The 27,269-nt window shown below is 34.3% G+C and overlaps 1 long non-coding RNA gene across 1 annotated transcript in view; it reads right to left on the reverse strand.

Moving 5' to 3' along the window:
* LOC141499831 (uncharacterized) overlaps positions 1–24,399 on the reverse strand; it is a 191,434-nt gene extending 167,035 nt beyond the window's left edge. Inside the window, exon 1 of the long non-coding RNA XR_012471772.1 lies at positions 24,143–24,399. This is a non-coding gene — a long non-coding RNA (uncharacterized LOC141499831). The remainder of the gene's footprint in view (positions 1–24,142) is intronic.
* Positions 24,400–27,269: the final 2,870 nt, after the last annotated feature.

The following is a 27,269-nucleotide window of genomic DNA, read 5'->3' on the forward strand; positions in this document are numbered from 1 at the left end:
TAGATATGAAAACTTGGAGGCAGTATGTTTGGTGGAGGGGAGGAGGGGGGAGGGGGGAGGGGGGGAGAGGAGGGAGGGTATGGTACAAACAATTCATGAAATGATTTGGCTTCTTATGATACTTTGGCTCTTGAGGATTGTTTATCCAAGAAGGATAATTGAAAAGGGAATAAGGTATAAAGTGAGTATAATTTGATGTGATTCATAACTCTTGAGAAGTATATTTCAAATGATCTAGCAGAGGGGTGGGTACTTATTGCCTATAAGGCAATGTTGTTTGTCAATTAATCAATCTTTGAGAATAGTACTTCTATCAGGTCAGATAAAGGTCTATTTTGACAAAGGGGATGTAAGTACAAGATGGGGTAAAACAATAAAAACATAAAAAGTACAATACCAGGAGAAGGCTAGGTCAAATGGCAAAAAGTGGGAACAGGCACAAAGAGCTATTATAGTAGAGCAAAAGAAGGGAAGGTGTGAACACTGAGTAAATCTTACTCAACATATTTGGCCCAGAGAGGGAATAACAAACATTACTAACTGGTTTTAAAAATCTCTCCTACCCTATGGAGAAGGGGGAGGGGAGGGAAAGAAAAGAGAAGAAGGAACTTATAAAAGGGAAGACAAAGGTATAAGTGAAAACAAACAAAATTAAATTTTTTTTAAAAAGTTAAAGGGGAAAGGGAGCAAAATTTTGGTGAGGAGGAATAAGAGGAAAGGAAAGAGAAAAGTAAAATTGGGGAAAGATAACATGGAGGGAAATAAAGATTAGTAAGCCTAATTATAAATGTGAATGTAATAAACTTTTCCATAAAACAGAAGCAGACAGGATTAAAAACCATAATCCTACATTACATTGTATACAGGAAACACATTTGAAGCCAAGAGATACACACAGGATAAAGGTAAAAGCCTGGAATAAAATATATTATGCTTCATTAGAAGTAAAAAATCAAGGGTAGTGAACCAGATCTCAGACAAAGCAAAAGCAAAAATAAGATCTCATTAAAAGGGAGAAGAAAGGAAACTACATCTTCTTAAAAGGAACCATAGCATGAATATTTACAAAAATATAAAGTATCCAGATTAGCAGAGGAAGAAATAAAATATCTAAGTAACCCCATTTCAGAATAAATAAATTGAAGAAACCATCAATAAACTCCCTATGAAAAGGCTCCAAATACACAAAAACAATTTTTAAAAATAAGAGAATTCTGCTAATACCTAAACCAAGAAAAGTCAAAACAGACAATGAAAATTTTATACCAATCTCCCTAATGAAATTGATGCAAAAATCTTAAATAAAATTTTAGCAAAGAGCTTACAGCAAGTTATTACTAGAATCATACATGATCAGATACAATTTATACCAGGTAAGCAGACAGGGATGGTTCAATATTAGGAAATGTTCAACATATTTGAACATATAAATAACCAAGCCAAGAGAAATTATATGATTATCACAGTAGATACTGAAAAAGCCTTTTTAATTTTTTTTAAATTTTATTTATTAAAGATAATCAGGTTAAGAGTGACTTGCCTGGGACAGCTAGATGGCACAGTGGATGGAGCACCAGCCCTGGAGTCAGGAGTATCTGAATTCAAATCCGGCCTCAGACACTTAATAATTACCTAGCTGTGTGGCCTTGGGCAAGTCACTAAACCCCCCATAGCCTTGATAAAGAAAAAAAGTGACTTGCCCAAGGTCACACAGCTAGATAATTATCAAGTGTCTGAGGTCAGGTTTGAGCTCAGGTCCTCCTCGACTCCAGGGCCAGTACACTATCCACTGTGTCCCCTAGCTACCCCTGAAAAAGCTTTTTACAAACTACAACATGCATTCCTTATTAAAAGCACTAGAATATAGAAATAAATGGAGTTTTCCTTAAAATAATGAGTTGTATCTATCTAAAACCATCAACAAATATTATATGTAATCAGGATACACTTGGAGTATTTTCAATAAGATCGGGGTGAAGTAAAGTTGCCCATTATCACCATTACTTTTCAATATAGTATTAAAAATGATAGTTTTAGCAATAAGAGAAGAAAAAGAAATTGAAGGAATCAGAACAGACAATAAGGAAGCAAAACTTTCACTCTTTATAGACGATGATGTTAGACTTAGAGAATCTGAGAAAATCAACTTAAAAAACAACTTGAAGCAATTAACAAATTCAGTAAAGTAATGGGATATAAAATAAATCAACATAAATCATCAGCATTTCTATACATAAACAATAAAGCCTAAGGACCAGGAATAGAAAGAGAAGTTCCATTTAAAGTAACTGCAGGGGAAGCTAGGTGGTGCAGTGAATAGAACACTGGCCCTGGAGTCAAGAATACCTGAGTTCAAATCTGGCCTCAGACACTTAATAATTACCTAGTTATGTGGCCTTGGGTAAGCCACTTAACCACATTGCCTTGCAAGAAAAAATTTTAAAAAAGTAACTGCAGACATTTACTTGGGAATCTACCTCTCAAGACAAACCAAAAACTGTATGAACACAATTACAAAACAATTTTCACACAAATAAAGTCAGATCTAAACTATTGAAAAAATGTCAATTGCTCATGTTTAGGTCAAGATAATATACCCAAATTAAATGACTTATTCAGTGACATACCAATCAAACTACCAAATAACTATTTTCCTGAAATAGAAAAAAATCATAACAATTCATCTGGTGCAACAAAAAGGTCAAATATATCAAAGGAACTGATAAAAAAATGGAAAGGAAGGTGACCTTGCTCTATGAGATCTAAAACTATGCTATAAAGTGACAATCATCAAAACTGGTTCTGGTTAAGAAATAGAGTAATGGACCAGTGGATTAGGATAGGTACAGAAGAAACAGTAGTCAAATATAGCAATCTATTATTTGACACACCCAAAGACATTAACTTCTGGGATGAAAACTCACTATTTGACAAAAAATTTTTGGTAAAATTGCAAAATAATATATGACAAAAACCAGGTATAGACCCATTATTTCATACCCTATAACAAAATAGGGTCAAAATGAATATAGGATTTAGATATAAAGTGTGATAACATAGATCAATTAACAGATCAAGAAATACTCTGTCAGATCTATGGAAAAGGGAGAAGTTTATGACCAAACAAGAAATAGATTATAACATATATAAATCACAAAATGATTTTGATTATAATAAATTAAAAAGATTTTGCACTAATAAAGCCAATATTGCCAGAATTAGAAAGAAAACAGAAAGTTGGGAAACAAGTTTTATAACTAGATAGTTTGATAAAGGTCTCATTTCTAAAATACATAGACAATTAAATCAAATTTATAAGGTGATAACTCATTCCCCAATTGATAAATAGTCAAAAGATACGAATAGGCAGCTTTCAAATGAAGAAATTAAAGTTATATTTAATCATGCAAAAAATTGCTCCAAATCATTATTGATTAGAGAAATGAAAATTAAAACAACTATGAGATACTACCACACACCTATCATATTGGTTTACATGGGAAAAAAGGGAAAATGATCTATATTGGATAGGTTGTAGGAGGATTCGGACATTAATGCACTATTGGTGAACTTGAGACAAGTTATATTAAATGAATGTTATGGAGTACTATTGTTCAATAAGAAACCAAGAATGGTCAAACTCTAGAGAAGCATCATAATTAGTGGAACTGATGCTGATGTACACATCAACAATAATATTGTAAGTTGATCAGCTTTGATAGATGCAGGTCCTCTCAGCAGTTCAGAGAGCTAAGACAACCCTGAGAGATCTGTTATGGTCAATGCTATTCATATCGAGAGGAAGAAAAAAAGTCAAACAAAAAAACAAACTACAAAATATCAACAAACCCTATGTTCACTTTTTAAAATTTTCTCTTATGTTTTTCTTTCTATATCATGGTTTTCTTCTTTATCATTAGTCCTAATTCCTCTTGCAGAAAATGATTAACATGCAAACATGTTAAAAATAAATGTATGTGTACAATGCCCACTAGATTATTCATCATTGGAGGGGTGGGAAATGAGCATGGAAGGAAATTATGTAACTTATAAATATATATATGCATGAGCATTGAAAATTTTTCATAAAATGTAATTGGAAAAATAAGATAAATTATTTGGAAAAAAGAAAATAAAATCACACTCTGATAGAAAAGACAGCCTTCAAATAACTATGCATATGTAAATATACGCACACACAGACACAAAATAGATCCTCTTCACAATCATTTTAATGACCAATTTTTGTAAATGTATTTGTTTGACTACAGAGTCAATCAATTCAACTCAAGTTGACAAACTTCCTGGTCAGATAAAACCCCTAAACTTCAAAAGTTATTGTCTAGTAAAGCTAAAGATAGAAATACATAAGCAATGGCAATGCAGACCATTTCATGAGAATTGCAAAGTAGAGAACAATGTTCAAAGTGAGAAGAAGATGGAAATAACAATCCTAATGGGGTGGGGATCAGTCAAGACTTGCTAGGGGAGGTAGCATTTGATATTGTGCTTTTTTTGGTGGGGAGGGGGTTGAAAATATTAATCTTCAGTTTTTGTTTTTTTTTATTTCTTTGCATATTACTACATAGTCTTCTTGTAAAAATAAACATAATTCCCCTTCCCCCCCACAAAAATAGAGAACCCTCATGAAATATAAAGTGAGAGAAAAAAATAAAAATTGTATTTCAGTCTGCATTCAAGATAACATCAACTCTGTCTTTGAGATGGATCACATTCTTTATCATTAGTCCATCAGAGAAGTTGCTTCAATATTTTTTTCCTACAGATGCTATTGCTAACTGTATATCCCTCCATCTATTCCTTCCCACTCCCATTTATTTTATTTTCTCTCTCATTTCAATTTGTCCCTCCTCAAAACTGTGTTGTGTTGCACCCAAGTGGTACAGTGGACAGAGCACTGGCCCCAGAGCCAGGAGAACTGAATCCAAGTCTGGCTCCAGACATCCAATAACCATCCAGTCATGTGACGCCCAGGCAAGCCATCCACTGCCTTGCAAAAAAAAAAACAATGATATTGTGCTTTAAAGGATACACAGAGGGGCAGTTGGGTGGCATAGTAGAGAGAGCACTGGTCCTGAAGTCAGGAGAACCTGAGTTCAAATCCAGCCTCAGACACTTAATAATCACCTAGCTAGCTGTGTGACTTTTGGCAAGTCACTTTAACCCCATTTCCTTTCAAAAACAAACAACAACAAAAAAAAAAAGGATATGAAGAAATTGTACAGACTGAAAGGGACAAAAGGAAGAGTCCTTCAGGCAAAAGAAATCTAGTTAGCAAAAACAAGAGAAGTACAGAATGTGTTTTGAGGGAGGGCAAATTCTTCTGGATCTTAGAGTGTGGAGAAGGGAATGGAATAACTGTGCCAGTTATTATATTGATGCTTTAGCATTAACATCTGATCCTCAGAACAACTCAATGAGGTGGGTGCTATTATTATATACATTTTACATTGAGAAAACTGAAGCAGACATCAGTTAAATAAATGACTTGACCAGAAGCATACAGTTAGTGTCTGAGAGATTAGATTTGAATTTGAGTTTTACTCAGCCCAAATCTAATGCCCTATCCATAGGATTATATAACAGTAGCAAATTTAAATAGGATATTTGATGGAAGATTGCAGAGGTTCCCAAATGCTTTGAGTTGTAACTTACAAGGATGGAAGGATTTTTGAATAAAATAATGCCCCAATTAGTCATAGACAGAAAGATTAATTGAGCAGTATGAATGATAGACTGGAAATGGAATAGAATAGTATAGCTAAGAGGATCAATTTCAAAGTCAGACTAGGTAAATGATAATAAGCACCTTTACTAGGTGTTGGCAGTGAGAAGGGGCGGGGAGGGAATGCATTCAAGAGACATTGGAGAGGTACAATCAACAGGACTTGGTAACAGATTGGATATGAAAAGTGAGGGGAAAGGATGAGTCAACGATAACACTACATACCAAACTTGGGCAAATTGGTGAATCGTGATGCCAATGACAAAAAAAGAGAATTAAGAAGGAGGAATAGATTTGGAGGGAAAGATAATAAATGGTTTTAGGCATAATGGGTTGTGCCTTTCTTATGGGTCTTAGAGAAGGCACATGGATTGCTAAAGATCTATCTCTGGGGAGATCAAAGCTAAAGATCTTGACTTATATAGAGGTATGGTTGTTAAAACTCTGAAAAGTTTATCTATGGAAGAAAGTATCTAGGAAAAACAATAATGCTAAGGAAAGACAATTGTTCAACACCTACTTCAAGCAGTTGGAAAGAGAACCAAGAAACATAAAGGGTTCAGATCTATAAAGAGGGGAGGAATTTATGATCAAACAAGGGAGAGAGAGAGAGAGAGAGAGAACTACAAAATGCAAATTTGATGATTTTTATTACATTAAATTAAGAAGGTTTTATAGAAAGAAAACCAATGCAACAAATATTAAAAGATATCTAGAAAGATGAAAACAATTTCTTAGTCAATATTACTGATGGAACACTCATTTCTAAAATATATAGATTCCTGAGTCAAATTTATAAGAAAACAAGTCATTCCCCAATTGATAAATAGTCAAAGGATTTGAATAGGCAGTTTTCTGATGAAGGAATAAAAGTTATCTATTATCATATAAAATACTATAAATCATTAAATCTTTAGTGATTAAAGAAATGCAAATTAAAACAACTCTTAATGCCACCTTTCACACTGACTAAACATAAGAGAAATGGAAAATGATGATGTTGGAGGGAATTTTGGAAAAACTGGTCCACTAATTCATTGTTGGTAGAACTGTGAACTGATCCAACCATTCTGAAAAGCAATTTGAAACTATGCCCAAAGGGCTATCAATCCTTGCATACCTTTTGATCCAGCAATACTACTACTAGCTTTTGTATTCCAAAGAGATCACAAAAAAGGGTAAATACCCACATGTACAAAAATACTTCTAGCAGCTCTTTCTTCAGTGGCAAAGAATTGGAATTGAGGAGATATCCAACAATTGGGGAATGGCTCAACAAATTATAGTATACGCAGAATAGTGTTGTTCTGTTAGACTACACAGACAAAGTTCAGAAAAACTTGTATGGGTTTACATGAAATGATGCTGAAGGAAGTCATCAGAACCAGGAGATCATTGTACATCTTATGAGCAACACTATATGATGATCAACTGTGATAGACTTAGCTCTTTTCCCCAATTCAGTGATCAAAGACAATTCTACAAGACTTGTGATAGAAAATACCATCCATATCTGGATAAAGAACTAAGGAGCCTGAATGCAGACCAAAGCATACTATTTTCACTTTTTTCTTTTTTTCCTAGGTTTTTGTAAGGGAAATGGGGTTAAGTGGCTTGCCCAAAGCCACACAACTAGGTAATTATTAAGTGTCTGAGGCCGGATTTGAACTCAGGTACTTCTGACTCCAGGGTCGGTGCTCTATCCACTGCACCACCTAGCTGCCCCCTATTTTCACTTTTTAAAAAATTTGTTGTATTATTGTTCTTTCTCATGCTATTTCCCTTTTGTTCTAATTCTTCTTTTGCAACATGAGTACTATGAAAATATGTTTAACATGATGGTGGGACAACAGAGAAAAGAAAGGGAGAAAATGTCAAAGTCAAAATCTTACAAAAATGAAAGTTGGAAATTATCTTTATATGTATTTAGAAAACATTAAATTAAAAAAGTAATGTTTAAATGATGAAAAAAAAAGATGAAACCATAAGGGGACAGAGAAGAGGAGTGATTAGAAAGGTAGAGAACCAAAGGAATATAATGTCTCTGAAAGCAAATGATGAGGGATTTTTGATGAACATTGGAGTTTTGAATATGTAAAAAGTTCAATAACATCAATATAAGTAAGGACTTTTGAAAGGCCATTGAATTTGGGAATAAGAAGTCACTACTGTCCTTTGAGAAAATAAATTCAGTAGAAAAATGGATAGGGTCAGAAGCCTTATTGACAGAGATTGAAGAGAAAGCATGGTTAGGAAGAGGAAATATCAGTGTGGACAGCTTTCCTTAAGTTTGGCAATGAAGTTGAAAAAAGAAATATGATTAATATTTAGATGGAATAGAAAGTTAAGGGAAAGGTTTTGTTACTGAGATTTTTGCTACTGCTGATATTTTAATCAAGGAGAGCTACATATTTTTGAAGGGATTTTGAAATTGAAGATGCATGAGGGAGAATATATGATTGCCAGAGCAAGATACTGGAAGAAGTGGTACAGCATAGGATCAAGGTCACAGTGATGTTTCTCCAACTTAGGAGGGAAGGAGAAATTAGATGATAATGCTGAGACCTCTTGAGTGGTTCAGGAGGGGAGTTAAGGGAGCTTTCATCATAAAGTCTTAATCTTTTTCAGGGATATAGGAGACTGAGTCATTTGCTATAAATTCATTAAAATATCTAAATGTTTTTCACATGAATAATGCTACTAAGTGCCACCTCATCTGTCTTATATATTCATTTCATCTTTTTGGCTCAAATAGAAAGCATTATGTTCATTCGGCTTGCATTTCGTCTTATGAAATTTGTCCTTTCATTCTAGCTCATTAAATTATTTTGGATCATCATTTGGTTACCCAGGTTATCTCTCTCTCTCTGGATTACTGTCACCTATATATTTCATAATCATGTCTTCCAAGGTTTTCTGTAATTCACTGAACTAAACATGGAACAAAAGAGATCAAAGGATATCTCCTTAGGGCATTTTAGTAAAACCCTTCCTCCAGGTTAATAGTAATCCTTTAATCATTACTCTTTAGGTTTGGTCTTTCCAGCTCACAGCTCTCCTCTATTCCACAAAAAAAAGCATACAAAATTTGGGTATGCTATGCCCACAGCATTTCTCTGATCTTGTAACCCTTTTATTTTGTGATCACAATGGAGATGTCTGAGGTATGAAAAAGACAATTTCTGGCTGAAATGATTAATGAAATCACAGATTGAAAGATAGAAAGGACTTAATGGATCATAGAATAGAATGAACCTTAGAAGTCACCTAGTCTGGTTCTTCCATTTTAACAGTGAGGAAGCTGAGGCTAACAAAGTTAAGTGACTTGCCCAGCATCACACAATTAGTAGTCTGGGGCAAGCAGGGGGAAGTGACAGACCTAGCAGAACAATTTATACTATGGAATCAATACTATATAAGCAATTCTGTAGACTTGTATAAGCTGATAAATAAGCAGAACCAGGAGAATTTTTATAATAATATTATAAAAAATAACTTTGATAATACTTAAGAAGTCTTATTAATTAATTTCTGACTAAAGTTTGATTAATGCAATAATGAACCTTGATTCCAGAGGCCTTATCATGAAACTTGCTGCTCACCTTCTTAGAGAGAAGCAGTCGATCCAGACCCTGAATGAAATATATATCTTTTTGAGCACAACCAAAAAAGAATTTCTTTTACTTGACTATACATGCTTATTGCAACAAATTTGTTTTTATCCTTTTTTAATGCAGTAGAAGTTAAAGAAGATACATATTTTGTTATTTAAACTACCTAGTATTTGTCTTTTATACATTTCATATCTTTTATTACAGATATGGTGTCTCCCCCGATATGCTCCTTAAGGGTATGGATTGTTTTTTTTTTTTATTTTTGTTTTTTTATTGTAGTGTGGGTTAATTGCTTGAGTAGATAAAGAAGATAAAAGAAACCTATTCAGCAAGGGTGAAAAATGGAACAGAGAATTTTATTGGCATCAAGAGACCTAGTTTTCAATCTTGCTTCCGATATATCATCTAAACCTCAGTTTCCTCAACTATTGTCATTTTCATATAACATTTTCTTGCATTTCTCTTATGTTGCTCTCATGGATCATTTTCTCATCCTCAGCAAATGTTCTGTTGGCATCTTGGTATTAAGACAGACTGACTCATAATTTTGGATAAAAAATGCACTGGAAAACTTGCTACATGATTGATTTAAAAATAATAAACCAGTAAAAAGCAATGTGGGCAGCTAGATGGCACAGTGGATAGAGCGCCAGGCCTGGAGTCAGGAAGACTCATCTTCATCAGTTCAAATATGGTCTTAGACACTTACTACATGATCCTACACAAGTCACTTAATTTCATTTATCTCAGTCCTTGATCTGTAAAATAAGCTGGAGAAGGAACTATCAAGTCAGTCTCATATCTCTGCCAAGAAAATCTCCAGCGAGGTCACAGAGTCAGACAAATGAACCAACTCAAAGTGGTGTGAGAAAGTACAGAGATTATTCCATCTGTTTAATCTTGGGTAAGTCAGTTCCCTTTTCTGGGACTTAGTTATCTCATTTATAAAATGGAAGACTTGAATTGACTGATCTCTACAGGTACATCTAATTTTGTGACTCCCTGATTTCAATTGTTCCAAAGACAAGTAGTTTGATGATAATGACAAATAAAAACCCCTATCTGACTGACATCGTAAAGGTAAAGTATTGCTTTTGTTTTTGTTGCTGTTGCCTATAATTGCTATAATTATTATTATTATTACCTCACTTGAGCACTTGAATCAGTGAGCAGACCATGTTCCTTCTCACATTTCCCTATTACAGATGAAGAAACTGAGAAAGGGATTTGCCCAGGCTCAAAAGAACAGAGCCAGGATTAGAACCCAGATTTTCTGCCTCCAAGTCCAGGGTTCTTCCCAAAATATTATAAGACCTGAAGGAATTTGCCTAACAATCACTTCATTTTTTTAATGCTACAATAAATCCTGAGGATATATCACTCTGAAACAAAATCCAACCTACAGCTGAAGATGTGCCTTAGGAAGAGAAATGTATGGGAGACCAATGCTGAAGATACAGTACATGAAAAATACCAGCTTCACGGAAGTGTTCGTAGTGACTTGGTTTATATGGCCCCAGGCAGAGCCAAATGACTTCCTTAGGGATATAAGGAAAAGACCACTAAACCAGGAATCAGAAGTGAATTTTACTTTTATCACAGCTATTTGTGAGTCTTCTGACTACTTCAAATCACTGGGATTTACTCATTGCATCTACTTTATACTATCTTCCTTAGGATTTGTTATGACAAAAGAATTAAAGAAATCACTATAGGAACATGAGATTCATTCTGGAGTGAGGCAGCTGTCCTCACAAGTTCAGGACCTGATAAACACATAGGTAGTAGGACAATCACTTCCAGGAATTTCCAGGAGGAGGAGAACTTCAGAGTGCACAAAGGTGAAAATAATTTTTTACCTTTTTTATTTTTGACGATTTGTGTTTTAGCTTGTAACTAAGACAATGAAAACTTAGCAATATCAGAAAGGAAAAGGATTATTTTAAACAAAAGTTGGAAGGGAAGTGTGAAGACAAGGATTTGATCCATGTCCCATCCATAACAATGTTTTCTTACTTCTTTGGCCTTTATCATCTTACCTTCCTGCCCCAGGAAACTCATCATTGGGAAATCTCTTTATCCTGTTCTGTTGAATCAGCCTTAGTACTCACATCTCTTCAGAATCCTGTTTCCTTCTGATGAACTTAATGATATGAGGACAGAACCAGGGGCTACAAAATTCTCCATTTAAGGAGGAGATCCAGCATTTAAAGAGGAGATCCTCCATTTAAGAGGGAAATCAGGACAATCTTCTCCCTATTTTTTCACCAGCTGCCCTATTTGGGTATGTCTCTGGATTTCAATGTCATGTCCCCTCACTAGTTACTTATCTCCCCTTTCCCTTTTTAGTTTCCTTTTGTGTGTTGTCTTTCCCCTTTAAATTGTAAGCTCCATGGGACTGTCTTTTAATTTTTATCTCTATCCCCCAATGCTTCATACAATGACTGGCTCATAGAAGATGCTCAATAAATATTTGTTGACTGTAACTTACTGTTCCCTAGGTCCATGGCTAACATGTAAACGAATTTGCTAAGAGTTAAGTATGGATACAGGGTGTAGAAAGAGTGACAATCAATACATGGGGTTCCAGTTCTCTGAACTAAGGACTACAGGAGCAGAAAAGAGAAGAACTGAGACACAGTGATCTTAGACTGAACCCACTGGTTAGAAACCAAAATGGGAATTCTTACTTCAAAAATGGATGTATTCAGGTGAAAGATCCCTGAAGACTTTTAAACACTGAGATAAAATGGTTTCTATGATCTCAGAAACATGGATTGGACCCTTAAAGGTCTAGGTTTCAGGTTTTACTTTCTCAGGATGTCATATGCTCCAGTGTAGTTATTTTGAGAATTTTACTTACCAAGTTATGCCATAGAAACTCAAATATTGAATCTTTATTGTGAATACTATAGATATAAATAATAAATGACAGTTGAGGTAAAAAGAGAAATAAAGATGCATAAGCAATAAGTATTAAATACTAAAGAAAAGGATAGTGAAAGATATGGTAGAGGCACAGAAGAAAAAGAAGTGATACAGACCAAGTACTAATAGAACTTTGAGGAGGAAGAAAACATGTTCAACCTAAGAGAATTCAGCAACAAGATTTTGTCAAGAAATTACAATTTGTACCCCACTGGTGATGTAGAGCTGAGCATTCATTTTGAGGAAAGACCAGTCATCTTTCTTTCTCTGGACATCACCATATTGTCTAATTTGCATTCTTCCTCTTCCCCTACAAGCATCCTTCTCCCATTGGTTGATTTTTCCTGGAAGCTATGTGTTGAAGATGGAACCAGAATAGCTATCCATTCTCATTTAGTCTTTCTCCATTCCCTTCTTTAATCTGTTTTACATGTTGTCTTCTACAATTAGAATGTAAGCTCCTTAAGAACACCCCCATCTTTCTTGCTTGTATTTCTAGATTATTTATATATTTAAAATTTAGTCTTTAACCTAGTATTTCTAACACTTGGCAAAGTATCTCATACAGTAAATATTACTTCACTTTGTCTTCAAAAAGCTTGCAGTCTACTAAGAATGAACAGTAATTACTCTTGTTTGACAATGTGATACTTTCTCTTCATTAACTTGCTCCTAAAGTTGGCCTGTAATATATGGTAACAATACTGCACATATGTATATAGCTATATGAACAATAAAGATATATATATTTATAAGCAGTATAGCTATGTGTGTTAGTGTCCAATTTTCCTACTGGTCTATAAACAATGTAATGGAAGGAACTGCATCTTATATCTTCCCTAGTACTTATTACAATGTGCCATATACATCAGGAACTTAATAAATGTTATTGCTATTTTGGATTTGGTCAAATCCAAATGCATCTTGCATCCTCAGGCAAATTATAGGACTATCAATTTGCTTTTCTATAAGATGAAGAAAGGAGATTGTCAACTTAAAGGGAAGTATTTGATGAAATGTCCTAATGATCCATCCTTGACTCTTTGCTGGTCAGAATTTTTTTTAATCGTGACTTGGATGCAGGCATTAGCAACTTTGCAGATTTTTCAAAGACATTAAGCTGGGAAAGCTAATTAAGGATTAATTAACAGAATAAGGATGGAAATAAGATGTTGACAAATCAAAATAGTGGATTAAATTAATGATAATTCAAAAATATCAGAGTAGCTAAATAATAATAATAATAATAATAATAATAATAATAATAAATAACATCTACTAGGTGCTAGAAATTGTGCTGAGTACTTTATAAATTTTTTATCTTATTTGATCCTCACAACAATCCTGAGAAATTGCTGCTATTATTATCTCCATTTTACAGTTGAGGAAGCCAGGGGAATTAAAGTGCTTTATCCAGGATGACACAACTATTACATGACAGGGGTTGGATTTGAACTCAGATCTTCCTGAATTCAAGTCCAGGACTCCAGTCACTAGATTATCTCCTTCCCATGAAACTTATAACTTTCATTTGTCTCCATAAATTGTCTTTATATTAAGGAGATGAAGGACTCAAACAATTCACACAACAATGAGACATAAAGAGGGTAGATTTCCATAGAAGCTTTTCAAGTGAACCTCTGTCAGTGACTCCCCTACTCCCATCCCTCTTTGTGTCATAGTCTAAAAACTAGGACAATTAATTCCCTGGCAACTGATCTCATTTGATGACTGAAACTCCTCTATGAACTGGATCTGGTATTAACCTTTGAGAAAATTACTTCTTCTTGTCCCTGTTCTCTCCTTGCCTCATAAGTGTTTCAATTTAGACCTTTCTTACCTCCACACAATGCACACTATTATAAAGGTTCATTTCTTTATATTTTATTTTATACTTTACTGATTTCTCTGAAATTCCAATACCTGTTGATTTGTTAGGACAATTTAGCATGTTGAAATATATTAGGAAAGTTAATGTTTTATATGTCCTTTACTAGGATTTTAAAAATTACCTTCATAGTATAGGATGGGCAGTGGATTTAGGGCAATATTTCAACTGAAAAAGATCTAAATATTTTGGTGAACTAAAGTTTCAATATGAGTCAATGTTGTACAACAGTAGCCTCAAACCTAAGACTATCATAGGCTTCATTATGAGAGTTCAGTACAAGAGAGAGAGAAGAACCAGGGGCAGCTAGGTGGCATAGTGGATAAAGCTCCGTCCTTGGAGTCAGGAATACCTGGGTTCAAATCCGGTCTCAGACACTTACTAATTACCTAGCTGTGTGGCCTTGGGCAAGCCACTTGTTTGCCTTGCAAAAAAAACCTAAAAAAAAAGAGAGAGAGAAAAATCAAACTACATTTAGATTATAATGTTCAGTTTCAAATGTCAGAACATTTTTGACAAGCTAAAAAACTTTCCAAAGAAGATAAGAGATATGGTGAAATACTTTAATATGGTAAGATGGTAAGACTTTAAGACTTTAAGGAACTATGAATGTATAGCATAGAAAAGAGAACAACTAGGAAAGAAGATGAAAGATGTCAAAGTATTTAGTTCATGTGGAAGATGAATTTGACTTACACTGAATCTGAACAGCAGATATAGAAGTAAGAAAAAAAAAGGTAGAAGTTACAGAAAAACAAAGTTCAAAGGGAAAAAATACTAAAAATGAGTTATGGAGGAATAAGCTACCTTAGGACTTAAATTCTTCCCTTCTATCAAATAAATGTCTGAAAGTAAAGACTTAGATATTTTTAGGGATTTTGTAGGAATCCTGCACTAATATAGGTTGAAATATAGTATCTGAGATCCCTTCCAACTCTAATATTCAAACGTTTTGTGATTCTGTGATTATGTAATTGTGAAAATTACTAGGAAAGTTAATATTCTATTCAATAAAAAGTTTGTGTCTATTTGTGACTCCGAAGTTATTATGTCTTCTCTCCTTTTCACTCTTTAACTTATTCTAAGGCTATCTTTCATAGTCCAGATCAAGTCCCATCATCTCTACAAAGAATTCTTCAAATACACTTCTTTTCTCTTTTTCCTAATATTAGTGTTTGCACCCCCAATATAATATAGAAATAGCAACCCATGTGGCACATATAAAGACAAATGTGAATTCCTGAGCAATAACATTCTTCAACTTCATGAATGTATATCTGTATATTGGGCCTGGAACTCTTTCTTAATATAGAATAAGTATATTTACTTCACAGCCTCTTCAGGATTTTCTGACTAACATTGGCTTTGTTGCTAACACCAACCCCTAGACAATGTTGACAGGATATCTTTTTGGGACCTGTTAATGAATGACTGGGATTGTTCTGGCCATATGCTGACTAAGGATGCTTTCTTTCCTAAAAACTATAGTGATTTCTTATGGGAGGTCTGTCTACTTATGCTTTTAATATAGCAGCATTGTAATTAGTGATTCACACCCTGTTGCATTTTAGCAGTTTGGAAAGGTGTCATTAAAGAGGGGAATATTATATACCACAACACTCTCACCCACCCAATCACTCACCAATGTGGGCCAGAGCAGAGAGACGATAAGAAATTAATGTAGTTTTTAGGAAGGAAAGCATCAGAATATGGACAAAATGAACCTAGTCATTTGTTATCAGGTCCCAAAAAAATATCCTGGCATGTCAACAATTATCTATGGCTGCCTTTGATTACAGTATATGTGAATCATATACTCTGAACCACATGCCAATGATGAAAAGGAGAGCCTCACGGCAAAATATTACAAAGATGAAAGATTCTTGGTAATAGCTAGGGCAGTGATAAAGCAACAAAAATTCGTGGTATCTCAGTCTTGGAGAGATTATTGGAGACTCTGATGTGTGACAGTCATGGATAGGAAAATCATTTTACCTAAGGAGAAAGATATTGAGCTCTAGCATTTAGAGGAATGTCAAGAACTCCTTGCTTTTTCAATGATCCCAGTTCTAGAGTGACAGTTCTAGAAAGCAGATTTATGTAAAAGACAGGTAATATCTGACCTGAAAATTTAGTCTTTTAGAAAGAAAAAGTGATTTTCTGGGCAGTGTCCATCTTAGGATTTTTCTTTAGAAAATGAAATTCAAGAGTTAAGATATCTAGTATCTAGTCTTTTGTCAAGGGACAATGAATCTATTGAGTAGTATGCTTCTAGATAAGAGAAGGGGACCATGCATGTGACCCCTGGTGCTGATCAGAAGAGGATCAAGGAATTAAAACTAAGATATAGAGGGGAAAAAAGACGTGAATTGTGTCTCTATTAAAACAAGTTATTCAGATGATATACATTCAAGAAGAATGGGACTGCCCTGTTAGCAATCTTATGTTTTCTTGTCTTCCAGTGGATATCTAAGCACTCAGATAAAGCCATAATGCTTAATGTCTATATGCGTCACTGTTCAGTAAAAAAATAATAATAATAAGAGCACACCAAGGGACTGACCTACTAACAATCCTTTTTGTTAAATCATAGAGTGAAAGTCTGAGACTAACGAATTAAAAGCTCCTGGAGAAAAAGTGAGACTCACAAAGGCAAACAAAAAAATCATATTATATAGTAAGAGTGAGGAATGACAGAAAAATATTCAAATGCTACATTTACACCAGCATATTGTATTGATCCTGTAGAAAAGATACAAGAAAAGATATAAAGAAAAAGTGAACAAGATCAGAAGGCATTACAAGGGTCACAATCTATATCAGTGTAATTGGAATGTGGTTAAATGCTATTTTTTTTATTCTTACTTTTCTTATATGAAAAAAGAGGAGAATAATTCTTGTAAGGTACACATTTTTTTTGGTTTTACACACTAAGTTGTCGTTTATATTTATAAGAAGATCAGAAGTACAAATCTACACATCCCCAATTTCTCAATATCCTCTTCCTTTCCTTCAATCACTGCAGAGATATCCCCATTCCCCTTATGATGAATTCCTTCTATGCCCACCAATTTGGAAATGACTGAATCAATTACAGTATATGATTGTGATGGGATATTATTGTGCTATAAGAAATGATGAGTAGGATGACTTAAGTGGAAAAAAAAAACAAAACTAGGAAGTCTCATATAAACTGATAGACAATGAGGCAAGAAGAATTAGGAAAACATTGTATACAGTAAGATACATGATGAAAAATGCTATCTACTTCTAGAGACAGAACTAATGAACTCAAAGTGAAGAAAGAAGCATGCTTTTAAAATCTTTATTCTTCTTGTTTGTGTTTTCTTTTGCAACATGGCTAATATGAAAAATGTTTTGCATTACTTCACATATATAATTAATACATTCTCAAGACAGTGGGAGGGAACGAGTGAATTTGGAACTAAAATTTTTTTAAATGAATGCTACATTTTTACATGTAATTGAGAAGTATTTAACAAAATAGATAAAAATACATTTCAAAAAGACTAATCTGCCTACAAGCATCTCTGCACCTATTCCTTCCTGACTTGTCCAAAATCTAATACAATAATCATGATATATGGATATGCACACATATCTATATATGTCATATATATATGTGTGTGTTTATATACTATATATGTATATAAATATAAATATATGAATCCTGTGTCTAATACCTCTTTTCCATGTATTCACAAAGAGCTCCAAATTTCCTCAAACTTAAAACATGTCTTTTAAATTCTTCCCTTCATCATTAATACCCATAAGTTGGCATTTATGCCTTAAGGATATTATTTTATTATTATAAAAACCCTCTTTTGAAACATGGGGAAAAACCCTGATGTTTAGAGGTTAATTGATTTGCCCACAGTGGGATTTGAATCTATGTCTGTCTCCAAGACTAACACTCTTTCCACCATTCCACTATTCCATGCTCTCTCCTGTCTGTCTCACTATCTCTGTGTCTATCTGTCTCTCTCTGTATTCTTCTGTCTCTCTTCTCTCTTCCTCTCTGTCTGTCTCTCTGTATCTGTCTCTCTGTCTCTCTCTGTCTCTCTGTCTCTCTCTTTCTCTCTCTCTCGCTCTCTCACTCTCTCTCACACACACACACACACACACACACACACACACACACACATTTCCTCTTCCACTTTATCCAAATTAAGTTGTTGTATCACTCTCTGAAAGGCAGTGTGGTTTATTAGATGAATGCTAAACTTGAAGTCAGGAAGACTTGGGTTCAAATCCCACCTCAGATACTTACTATTTATGTGACTGGGTAAATCTCTTAACCATCCTGAATCTCAGTTTCTGGGACTACAAAATAAAGGAATTGTACTTAATGACTTCTAACTTCCCTTCCAGATCTAAATCTATGATCTCTCTCTTCTCCTAACCTTAAATCTAATTTGTGTTAGCCCTCACTTTTCTCTGTTAAACCTCTTGAAAAAGTTGTTTATACTTGGCTAATTCACTTTCTCAACATCTGCTCACTCTTACAGTTCTTACAATCTGCCTTCCACTTCCTTGCTTGTACTAAAACTAACTCAAAAAGTCACTTTGCAATTTCTAAATTTAAAGTCTTTTTTAAATATTCTCATACTATTGACTGATTCACTCTTGTACTTTAAGATATTCCACATTTTCCTAATTGCTCCCAGTGCTTTTTTAAAATAGTTTCTTCTCTGTCTCTTAGACTCTTCTTATTTGGAGGCAATAAATACTGATCTACTTTTTTTTCTCTGACTGTACTTTCTCCACCAGAAAGTTAATCAACTGTCATAGATTAAACTACCACTCTCATGGGAGGGGAAAAAAAAAAGACCAAACTAAACTACTTCTCAGAGAATTTCAGGGAAAAATATTTTGCCAAATCTCAAAATGCTATTTAAATGTCAATAGTGTATTATAACTAATAACAATAGCTAATATTTATTTAATGTCTATGTTCCAAGCATTGTACTAAGCATGCTTACAAATATTACATTAAGAAATCTTCAAATTAACTCTGAAAGAAAAGTGCTACTAATATCCTCATTTTACAGATGAATAAATTCATGCTCAGGATGACACAATTAGAAAGCATATGAGTTCCAGATTTGGATTTTCACTCAGGTCTTCCTGACTACAGTCTCACCATTTTATTCATTTTACCATTAATTGCCTTATTTGGAAATTTCCTTACCTGGAAGTTCCCTGTGTCAATAAGATCACAGCTCTAATCCCTGTCCATGACTTGAATTTTTTCCCTCTTCATCTCTGCCTCCTGGCTTCCTTCATGACTCAATTAAAATCTTACTTTTTTTAAGTAAATAGTATTTTTTTCAATTACACATAAAGACATATTTCAACATTCATTTTTGTAAGATTTTGAATTCTGAATTTTTCTCCCTCCCTTCCACATCCCCTCCCCAGATGGTAAGCAATTTGATATAGGTTGTACATGTACAATCATGTTAAACATATTTATATATTAATTATGATGTGAAGAAGAAACAAAACAAAAGGGAAAAGTCATGAAAAACAAAAAAAAGGTGAAAATTGTATTCTTTGATCTGCATTCAGACCTCATATTTCTTTCTTTGGATGTTAATGACATTTTCCATCACAAATCTTTTGAAATTTTCTTGGATCACTGTATTGCTGAGAAGAGCTAAATCTATCATAGTTAATCATCACACAATGTGGTTGTTACTGTGTACCATATTCTCTTGGTTCTGTTCACTTCCTTCAGCATCAGTTCACGTAAGTCTTTCTTGTTTTTTTCTGAAATTCCCCTGCCCCTATTTTCTATTAGAGATCTTCTCAATTCCATTTAATTTGACCACCTCCTTTCTGTTAATTATCTCTAGTTTACCTGTATATATATATATATATATATATATATATATATATATATATGTCTTGCTTACATACAATTGTTTGTAAGTCATCTCCCCAAAAAGATTATGAGTTCTTTGAAATTAGAAACAGTCTTTTGCCTTTCTTATATACTCACAGAGCTTAGCACAGAGCCTCACAGCACAAAATTTCATAGACAGTAAATCATTACTGTCCGACTGGATAACTGACTGAAATGGAAATTTGAGGAACACCTAGAGAAAATATTTCTTTCTTTCTCTCTATCACTTCCCTCTTCTTTTCTTTCAGTATTGAATTTCATTTAGAAAACTAATTTAAAGGAAATAAACCAAGAACCAATGAAAGCTGGCATGATGAAGGAGTCAAGTTCATTGGTGGGGAAGGTTCTGAGAATAAAGGAAGCAAACAATAGCCAAAGGAACAGAACAATCTAATTAATAAAAAGTGTTATCAGTTATTTATTCAAGTTGTCAAAACAGCTTACCTAGTGGAACAGTCAGGAGATCTGTCCATGAAGATTTTAAGTGTATTTATACTGTGTGACATAAAGCTATAGAACCCTCTTCTTTCCTGATATGGAGTTGTGTCAATAGGACCCAGTATCACTGCAACTTTTATAGAATTGCAAAGTTTATCTAATCAGGACTATGTTGTCAAATGTTTTACAATAGGCTCAGGGCTTGGGGGGGGGGGGCGTAGAAATGTACCAATGACTCAGTTTTTAAGGTTAAAAGATGCTATAAACATTTTCTTTATCACTTTCTTAAATCTAGGCAAACCACAATAAATTGTTCTATTTTGTAGTGTTTGATGATTTCAGAGCTGTAAATAGGTGTAAATTCTCACATTCAAAATCTTAAAATAAACTCTCAGTCAATATAAGCTGTCTCTAGTACATCCTGGGGTTATCCTAAACTCCTGGATTATCAGTGGTAGAAGAGACTTGAACCATAGGTAACAGAGATGGAAGGTACCTTAGACCATAAAATGTCAGAGTTGTAAGACAACTCAGAACATGAAATATCAAAACAAAGAACATGTCAGAAATGTAAGGAAACTTAGAGCATAGAAAGTTATATGCTAAAATGATGAACCTAGAATGTTTGAGATGGAAGGAAACTTAGAACATAAAATGTCAGATGTAAAGGAACTTAGATCATAGAAAGTTAAATGTTAGAATGATGAATTTAGAATGTTACAGATGGAAAGGTACTCAGAAGGTGGAATTTAAATGCTAGAAGAGACCTTTAAAAAATAGAACATTAGAATTAGAAGGAATTTAAGACTGCATTTAGTCCATTCTCTGTCCTTTGGTGTCCTTAAGATGCTTCCTTGGTAATGCTTCAGCTTTGGGATTCTCAGAATTTGCTTCTGCTTGCATATTTGGATTTAATAATTTACTGTAAAAATTGTCCAAACATCGTGTCCTTAGTTCCAACTTGTACAGCTCAACATTAATCTTGGACTTCCACCACTTTAATGATGGGACATGGCACTTTTGCACTAAGAACTCTCCTTCCCTTCTTTCCTAACATGGTAGGTTGGTCATATTTTATACAGATTTGGGATTAAGTTGTTAAAAAGAGATGAATAGGGCTGTAGGTCAGAGCTGGAAGGGATCTATCTAACCATGGATCACCAGACCTGGAATAGAACATTCTATTCCATTTCTTTTGCTTTTGTGTCTTCAACAGAAAAACAAATCTTTGGTTTGAGGTTCTCAGAATTTGTTGCTGGTTGCATATTTGGTTTCAAGTCATCGGTCTATGTTCTTACTCCCAATACACCTGATAATATATTGTAAAGATTGAGCAAATCCTTCCCTCTCCATGACCCTGTCTCCACAGCACACTAGAGAGCCTGGACTACCTAGGAGTGGAATACAATAGTATTACAGTGAAAACAATTCTGTTTTTATTTTAAAACTGTTAATTGGCTATATATTTTAGCACCTTATCAGAGATATTTGATTAAAAAGTCATCCCCACCCATACAAATGTTTTCTTACTCATCCTGATTGAATTACAATCATGCAAAGTCTTGTCAATACCAAGTAATTGAAGTGATCTATTTTAGCTTTTATAATAGCCTCTTTCCCAATCTCCCCAGCTGCTGGTGTCTTCCCTTCTGCATTCAATTTCCATTTACTCTGAAATATATTATAGATAGGTAGGTAATTAGAAAGAGACAGAGAGAGAGAGAGACAGAGACAGAGACAGAGACAGAGACAGAGATAGAGACAGAGACAGAGAGACAGAAACAGAGAGAGACAGAGAAAGAAAGACAGAGAAACAGAGAAACGAGAGAGAGAGATAGAGAGAGAGATGACAGACAGACAGATCTAGATAGATAGGTACAGATAGATAGATAGATAGATAGTCTCCAATTAGAATGAAAACTCCTAAAAGGCAGAAAGACTATTTTCACTTCTTTTTTCTTTGTATCCCTGGCACTTAGGAAATACTTAAATACTATATGTGCTTGTTAGGGGGAGAGGGAGAAAAATTGTAAAACTCAAAACCTTGCAAGAAAAAATGTTTGGTAGAAACTATCAAGCTATGTAATTGGAAAAGCAAATAAAATATTTATAAAATAATAAAAAAGAAAAAATACTATATGTGCCTGACATCTGGTAAATACATGATTGTTAACTGATAGACCAATCAATTGGCTCAACCTGTATCTAACCATCCTACCTTAGCTAAAGCAGAATCATACAATCTCAGAACTGAAAAGACTCTAAAAGATCATCTAGTCTTCTCCTCCTCTAAAGCTGTTATGTTTTCTATAATACTCCCAATAATTGATCATTCAGCCTTAACTTCAAACTCTCTAGTTATTTACATCAGTGCCTTAGACCCCCTCATTTGAAAGAATAATACTTCCTGACAAAGCGCTTTGAGCTTTCCTAATAAACCTATATTTTAACTTCAAGGTATTATTATTGAGCTTATAGGAAACAAATATCCTCTTAATAACCCTAATTATACTGTCAAAACTGCCTAAAATATCCACCCTGCCATGACTGTGGGAATGTGGGAGAGTTTTCTGACTAGTAAATTGGAACATTATCATGAAATTAAAGGAAAAAGTCACATTATCGAGCAAGTCATTGGAATGATTTGATATTTTCAAGGATAACCAGTGAGCACACTCAGGAACATGTAATTATTTTTTTTATTTGGCATTTTATGATGCATTAGTCGTTATGTTCTTGATGGTACCTTGTAAAATAGAGGAATAACTACTGACAAATGATTACTGTATCAAAGAGAAGGCCCTAGATAGGAAGCAGAGCTGGGGATTGCTTGATCCTACCTTATTACTGCATCAGGAAATCTGTCTCCAGATACAAGACCTGCCTGAAGCTCTCTTCTAGTTAAACCCAGCTCCACTATGGGTCCTTTTGCCCTTTCTCCCATGCCATATTATCAGATGGCTTGGGAAGTGGCTTTGCTCATGCTGTTTATCCATTTCTCTATCTTCTTCCTTAATCCTGATACAAATGTTGCCACATTCTTCAAGGTCCAACAAAACTAATTCATGTTTTTCTTTCCTTTCTATGAATTTCTATAGAGATGATCATAGCATCATGGGATTTATAATTGAATGGGGACTTAGAAATTATTTAAGTCAATATGTTCATTTTTTCAAAAAGAAGTGAGGTATGGTGAGGTGAAGTAATTTTTCTCAAGGTCACACAAGTAGTAAACAATAGAGCTGGGGTTTAAACCCAGTCCTCTAGTATTCCAAAGTATTCTTTCCACTAAGCCATGTTTTCTTTTTGCCTCATTTCTTTTTCTTTATTCATGAAATCAAAAAATCTTAACATTGGAAAGGACTTCAGAAAATCATGAAGTCTACCATTAATAGTAAATCCTGCCTAGAAATTTCTTAAAGAATGACCTTAAGGCCACTTAGGAATCACCTTAGAGGACTTCCAGTCAAGTTGGCAGAGAGAAGAAAGGCATTGTGTTAAGTGCTCCTCTTTCCCCTCAAAAATAACACAAAAGAAACTTCTTAATAGAAATTCCATTGACAAAACTCAGAAAGAGAAGCCAGGAGAAGAACACCTACCAGGAACGTTTGTCTCAGGACCATGGGTGAACCAGGAGATGAAAGCAGAGGGTCAGTGCAGGGACAGCAACTGGGGGAAGCCAGAAGACTAGCCTCAGCTTCAGAGACTTTTGTGAGTGGTGGGTGCAAGATCCAACTTTAGCTGCAGAGTCTTTGGAGGGAGAGAGAGGAGCTACAGGAGGGTGAATTCCAGCACAGAGTTTCAGAGCACACCTGGAGAACAATGAGCTGGCCCAGAAACCTGAGCTCCATACTTTCAGTGGAGCCCTTTGCCCAGAACAAATAATAAAGAACCCCCATCCCCTCAGGCTAAGGTGTGGGAAATAGAGTTCACTCAAGGGAAAGAGAGATTAACTCCCTCCCCTAGGACTCAGCGCATTGTTCAAGGTCAACTCAGAAACTGTTGCTGAGGACCTCAACCACTCCAGAGAAAGCAACCAGTGCTCCCTACTGGCTAACCTTTGGAATTACTAAACCAAGTGAACAAAGCCTCTAAGATCTTCAAAAGCAAACTTCTGAGAGCCAGTCCCTCCCCCCCCCAATACAAAATCCTAGGAAGAAAGACCAGCGATTGGGGGGACATGGAGAACTATTTAGAAGAAATAGATTCTAACCCAGAGATCTAGCACTTCTGAAAAGAATACGAATTGGTCTCCAACCAAAAAAAAAAAAAAAGACTTCCTTGAAGAAATCAGGAAGGAGTTTAAAAATCAACTGGAAAAAATTGGGAAAAGAAACCCAAGACAAAATTAACAACCTTGCAACAAGAAAACAAATTCTTGGAAAATACAATTGGACAAATACAAAATGAGACTAAATCTCAGGTGTTCAATCAAGCAATAAATTATAGAAAGAATTAATTATTTCATCCTAAATAATGACAATAATGAAGCAGCATACCAAAACCTAAGGTTTACATTCAAGGCAGGTGTCCTGGTATATATTATATGTTTTAATGCTTACATGAATAAAGTAGAGAAAGAAGAAATCAATGAACTAAATACACAACTAAAAAAATTGGAGAAAGAACAAATCAAAACCCCCAATTAAATAAAAAATTAGAAATTCTAAAACTTAAAGGAGAAATTGATAAAATCGAAAGCAAGAAAACTACTGAACTAATGAATAAAACCAAGAGCTGGTTTTATGGAAAAAACAATATAACTGATAAACCTCTAGTCAATTTGATTCAAAAAAAAGAAAGAAGAAAATCAAATTGCTAGTATCATGAATGATAAAGAAGAACTCACCACCAATGAGGAGGAATTTAAAGTAACAATTCAGAATTATTTTACCCAACTCTATGCCAACAAATTTGAACAACCTAAGTGAAATGGATGAATATTTACAAAAATATAAGTTGCCCATATTAAATGAACAGGAAATTAAAAACCTCAATAAGCCTATCTCAGAAAAAGAAATTCAACAAGCCATTATTGAACTCCCTAAGAAAAATCTCCAGGGCCAGATGGATTCACAAGTGAATTCTATCAAATATTTAAGGAACAATTGGTTCCAATTCTATATAAACTCTTCAGAAAAATAGGTGAAAGAGGTGGCTAGGTGGTACAGTGGATAGAGCACCGGCCTTGGAGTCAGGAGTACATGGGTTCAAATCTGACCTCAGACACTTAATAATTACCTAGCCATGTGGCCTTAACCCCATTGCCTTGAAAAAATCTAAAAAAAAAAATAGGTGAAGACCGAACTCTGCCTAACTCTTTCTATGACACTAATATGATGCTGATAACTAAACCAGGAAGAGTTAAAACAGAGAAAGAAATTTATATACCTATCTCCCTGATGAATATAAATGTAAAAATCTTAAATAAATCCTTAGCAAAATTATTACACCAAGTTATCACTAGGATAATACATTATGATCAAGTAGGATTTATCCCAGGAATGCAGGGTTCGTTAAATATTAGGAAAACAATTAGCATAATTAATTATATCAATAACAAACCTATTAGAAATCATATGATCATATCAATAAATGCTGAAAAAGCTTTTGACAAAATACAGCACCTATTCCTACTAAAAACACTAGAGAGTATAGGAATAAATGGAGCATTCCTCAGAATAATAAACAGTATCTATGTAAAACCATCAAAAAAGCATTATATGCAATGGGAATAGGCTAGAGGCATTCCCAATAAGATCAGGGGTGAAACAAGGATGCCTATTATCACTGCTATTATTCAGTATTGTATTAGAAATATTATCATCAGCAATAAGAGAAGAAAAAGAAATGAAGGAATTAGAATTGGGAAGGAAGAGACAAAACTCTCACTCTTTGCAGATGACATGATGACTTAGAGAATCCCAAAAAAATCATCTATAAAGTTACTAGAAATAATTAACAACTTTAGCTAAATCACAGGGAATAAAATAAACCCTCATAAATCCTTAGCATTTCTAAATTGACTAGCAAAATACAGCAGAAAAAAGCTAGAAAGAGAAATCCCATTCAAAGTAACTTCAGACAATATAGAATGCCTGGGAGTCTACCTGCCAAGGCAGACTTAAGAACTTTTTGAAAACAACTACAAAACACTTCTTGTCCTAATAAATCCAGATTTAAATACCTGGGCAAACATCAACTGCTCATGGATAGGTCAAGCTAATATAATAAAAACTGAACTACTTGTTTAGTGCCATACCAATCAAAATACCAAAAAATTACTTCAATGAATTAGATGGAGAAATAAAAAGTCAAGAATTTCTAGGGATTCAATGAAAAAAGTGCAAAAGAAGGATATAATCTAAAATCATATTATAAAGCATCAGTCATCAAAACCGTCTGGTATTGGCTAAGAAATTGAGTGGTGGATCAGTGGAATAGACTAGGTGCAATAGCAGGAAATGATTCTAACAAGTCCAGTTATTGAGATAAAAACTCCCTCTTGGATAAAAACTTCTGAGAGAATTGGATGTTAGTATGGAAGAAACTTAGTTTAGATCAATACCTCATACCCTATACCAAGATAAGATCCAAATGGATACAGGATTGAAACATAAAAATATATATTATAAGCAAACTAGAAGATCAAGGACTAGTTTACCTGTCAGACCTATGGAAAGGGAAGCAGTTTATGACCAAGGAAGATATTGAGAACATCATTTA

Source organism: Macrotis lagotis, chromosome X (genome assembly GCF_037893015.1).
Source record: "Macrotis lagotis isolate mMagLag1 chromosome X, bilby.v1.9.chrom.fasta, whole genome shotgun sequence".
Taxonomy (NCBI): Eukaryota; Metazoa; Chordata; class Mammalia; order Peramelemorphia; family Peramelidae; genus Macrotis; species Macrotis lagotis.